Source organism: Gymnoscopelus microlampas (assembly GCF_963454915.1).
Source record: "Gymnoscopelus microlampas genome assembly, chromosome: 1".
In the NCBI taxonomy this organism is placed as follows: domain Eukaryota; kingdom Metazoa; phylum Chordata; class Actinopteri; order Myctophiformes; family Myctophidae; genus Gymnoscopelus; species Gymnoscopelus microlampas.
In genome coordinates, this window is record NC_139962.1 from 43,679,830 (window position 1) to 43,684,730 (window position 4,901).

Consider the following 4,901-nt stretch of genomic DNA (forward strand, 5'->3'; position numbering starts at 1 on the left):
CTTGGCTCCATTCAAGAAACACTGCTTTAAACAACCATGTGTCTCCTTCGATACACACAAAGCCAGCCATTTATTTTCACCTAACAGTGAGGAGGTTCAACAGGACGTAATGCATGATGTGGAGGTACACAATATTCCTCTGATTTCTGCTCCCTGCTGAACAGGCGCCCTGACCATCCTGCAGGATTCTCTATTGCAGCAGCAGAGATTGCCCTCCTTGCCCAGTTTCCCACCCATGAAGACAGCTGCTTGTCTTTGTTGGAGTACCAGACAAGCCAGATGCACCTCCTCTGAGGTGCTCATGAACTTTACCCCTGCACCATCCAGATGCCCCTCTTCATTGTTCTAATGCAGCGATTTTATCCGCCCTTGAACTGGGCTGCACATTGCATTTAAACATATAATTAACATATTTTGTCAACTGTTAATTTGCTGTATGCGTGTTCATCTTATTTGACGAGAGTCATGTGTATTTCTGCCATGTGGCGTCTCAGGGAAGTGATAAGTGGGACAGTGGCCCAGAGGATGGTATGTCTTATGGCCAGGGTCCGGTTTCTGCTAGATGGATGCTCCATGGCTGGAAGGAAGAAGACCATTAAGGAGCGGAAGTGGGTTGAGCAGGACGAATTCTGTGATCCAAGGGTGGACCTAATGTAAAGGCAGTTGGAGATTATGTGCATAACCATCAAATGCATGGTTAAACAGCACCCACTGCCTTTTTAATCTGCCATGCCAGGCTCTTCCATTTATGCATCCACACTCTGATGTTCTGTCTCTTTCTGCCTCAGGAAATTTGGATAAGACCTTATCCAAAGAAAAGATAAGACCTTTTTATTTTCCAGGGCCCCAGAATGAAGTGACAGATCTACTGTCAAGGAGAAGGTCCCCACCCTTGCGAGTGGCACTTGCACCCGCAAGTGCTGGACCCAATACAGGTGGAGGTAGACCTCTTTGCCACAGAGGAGAACGCTCCTGTGTCCTCTGTGGTTGTCAAGGCACTGCCCACCTGGACCAGAACGGATATACACCCTCAGACATTCATGACCTGGATACAGTACATTCTGCCCACTTGTTCTGCTTCCGGCTTTCCTCAGAACTGTGAGGTTACCGTGTGTCCACGTTGGTTGCTGTATCTTGGTGTCTTCCAGTCAGACAGGATGTGCTGTCCCAGGTGCAGGGCAGGATGTGGTACCCAGGGCCCCAGTCCCTGAAGCTTCATGTGTAGCCAATAACCATTGAGTTGCAGTGATGGCACGCATTTGGTCTAGACAAGTAGGTGGTAGACACCTTGTAAGCTTCATGGTTAAGGGTGTTTAGGGGCTGGTGTCATGCTAAGGGGGAGGAAACCCTTAACGTGTCACATATCTGTAATACTGTCCTTCCACCAGCACCTCTTTTTCCTGGGTTGGGCAGAACCAACTGTCAGCGGCTACCTGGCATCTGTGTCTGTACATGAGAAGTGTGATGGACCACATCCCCTGGCCTTTTTAACCACTAAAACCCTATATACTTATTTGACCGGTGTTTCCCAGGGCTTTAAACTTGTCCCGCTAGTATTTCCCTCTACACCAAATATCTTTGCTAAAAAATAGCGTATCTACAAGCTCACAACCGTCGCATTGTTGTGAAGCATTGTGAGGATCGCTATAGGGTTCATGTAGTTAAGAGGGGTGAGATGGAGCCGTTCATCCCTTCCACCACCACCTTTACGACCTCCACATGGTCCTCAGGGCTCTTTTTCTGTCCAGTCTTGATCTTCAGCTTCTCTGGTTGAAGACAGTGTTCCTCTTGACTGTTGCTTCAGACAAACGGGTGGGCCAGTTGAGGGCTCTTTCTGTAGATTTCTTCATGTCTCAGGTTTGGAAATGGGGACAGTGTGGTCCACCTCCTGCTTAGGCCTTTCATCCTCAGGTCTTGGCTATAAAGTTTGTCTCCAGACCTAAGGAGCTGGAGGCTTTCTGTCCTCCACCACACCTCTCTGCAGAGGCTGAGAGGCTTCACAACATGTGTCCTTTGGCCCTCAGGTCTTACATACTTACACTCGTCAGACAGGCTTTTTGTGTCATGTGGTGGACCCACATTGAGCAGACCTGTTTTAAAGCAATGTCTGTCCTATTGGATAATGGATCTCATCACCCTTGCTCATGTGCATGCGGAGGCAATCCCCCTTCAGGGCTTTGCAATTAAATTAAATTGACATTACACATTTCCAGCAGGGATTGGAAACCAGGGCACGTGGTTGACAAAATAAACAAACAGAAGGCCATATTTAACCTCTCAAGCAGGATTGCAGTGATCAGAAGTATATATGTTTTATAACTTGTTTGCATGATTTTGTAATATGAACAATTAAGAATGTACCCATTGGCCACAAAGGGTTTTCTTGCCAAACCCTAAGTAAGTGGGTTTTATTGCTTAAAGTTCTCACTGACCAGAGTACATTTTATTGGCTTTCCCTTTGTGCATAATTTGCCCCAGTCTAAATGACTAAATACATTCATTAATTTAATACATTCATATTATACTACAGTGGATGGTTTTTCTGATATTGTTGTTGTTTAATAATGTCGATGGTTAATCCATTTTTATGACACCACTCCCATCAAGGAAGACTGCATTCTTATTTTAGCAGTGACTGGACCCCATAATAAATAATGTTAGAGTAACCCATTAAAATCATTTCACTATTGAGCAGACATTTTCAGGCAGATCAGCTCTAGGAGGATTGTCAGTAATTAATGCCCTGTACTTTCTTAGAATTACCATCTCTGTTTATATTCTACCTCACGATGGCGAAATGAAACCAAAAGCAAGGAAATTAATTAATCTGCCGTAGCTAATATACACAGATTACAGAAACACACAGTCCCAATCAGTCCTCTCTGGTGATATTTTATAGCCTCCTTCCACACAGTCTGCCTCTCCTGAGACCACCATGCTCTTACGTCCCGGGAAAGGCTGCAGCTTCCGGAGGCAGCAGCAGCACTTCTTTCTCTGAAACAGAAGAACCCATTACATCTTTTCATTTTTCTCTCTTTCCCTCCTACCCCCCTCCATCTGCATCTCTCTCTCTCTGTCTCTCCCGTCTCTCTCTCTCTCTCTCTCTCTCTCTCTCTCTCTCTCTCTCTCTCTCTCCATCTCTCTCTCTCTCTCCATCTCTCTCTCTCTCTCTCCATCTCTCTCTCTCTCTCTCTTCTCTCTCTCTCTCTCTCTCTCTCTCCATCTCTCTCTCTCTCTCTCTCTCTCTCTCTCTCTCTCTCTCTCTCTTCCTCTCTACTGTGCATCGCTGTGGCTTTATCCATTTCATGTTTAGTGAAACTCCCCAAAGGCACGCCAACGCAAGGCAACGGGACGCCACAAATCTTTGATATCTTAAACAGAGGGCATTGTGCCAACACTCTTGCCAGATAGGAGAAGCAGTAATCCAAGGGAGGAACATCGTCCCGAATCAAACAAAATGAATAAATAATCGGGGCTGCAGACACACTTTCATACTTGCGGTGCATGTCCACGGAGGATTGGCTTACCAGCCCAGGCGATTAGTCTGCTGGCAGAATTGTTTGGTTTCTGTGGCTCAACCAATTACAGTATGATATAACAGCAGCTCAGATCCAGTTCTCAACACAATGCTCACACACAACTGCAAAGTATTTAACCCACAATAAATAAAACAATTCACTGAGGTTTGCTCAGTGCTACAATTGAAATCTATTGTGCCTTGTGATATGACAATAGCAAAAATAATAAATATGTTTCATACTATTGCCCTTGGTGTCTACATCTGTAGTTTTCACATAAGCATGTTTCTTGCTTTGCAGATAATGTTATATTTATCAGCTCATTCTATTACACTAGGGATTTTCAAGCATGACAAATGCAGTATATGTGTTCAGCATGGCATTTGTTCATTTCTGCCTCCTACTATGCACATTAAGGTATTTGGTAGTGATAACCACTTTCTTTTCATATGCATTTTGATCACAATCTTTTACAAAACAAAACAAAAAAATACCTTTTGAGGGATGTATCTTCAGCAACAATAGTATTCGGCACAATATCTTTTAGATTCTCTCTAAAAGGACTACAAATATAATAGGATGATTTTTCTGTAGATAGTGGCAACACGCCTGAAGTTGCATTAATAAACAACCAGGCAGAGATAATATTTTTCAATGCCAAATCGATTTTCATAAGGTTACATTCTTAATGTTTATATTTCAGCAACCTCCCCCCTGTTTATACAATACAGGGTATTAAAAGGGAGATTAAATTTTACCCGACTGAATATAATACAAACACAAAATTATACTTCTATTTCCAGGGCAAGCTGTGCATTGTCATTTATTTATGAGTTTTTTTTTTCCTCTCCCATCTTATTCCTTTTCTAACCCAGCAGTATTCATGGAAATTATGTTTGTCGGTTTGTGTATATTGCATTGTGTGTGTAGTCTGTGTACTCATATGAGAGCATGCAAACACACACACACACATGCACAAGCATGCATGTCTATACATGTCATGCACATTGTATTTTTATTTTATTTATTTTTATTCTGTTGTCTCTTTATATTGCATTGAATGGGAACTTGAGTGGCTTGTGTGGATGGAAGGGGCCAGCTGGAGTAGTCCTGTTTAAGAGAAAGACCTCTCCAATCTCCATGCATAACCCACTCCCTCTTCCTGTTGCAGTAGGTTAATAATCTGCCTTCACACTTATGCCTAATTTATGCTCCGTAGCATAACAGTATCGCACACTGAAAATAGCAAATCTACAAGCTCACAATGGGTCGCGGATGCAACACGTTGGGAGCTTGTAGATCGGCTATGTTTGGCGTGCCATGGAGCATAAATCAGACTTAAAAGTGTCTGTCTTCACACCAATGTCTCATTCACCTTTCCAA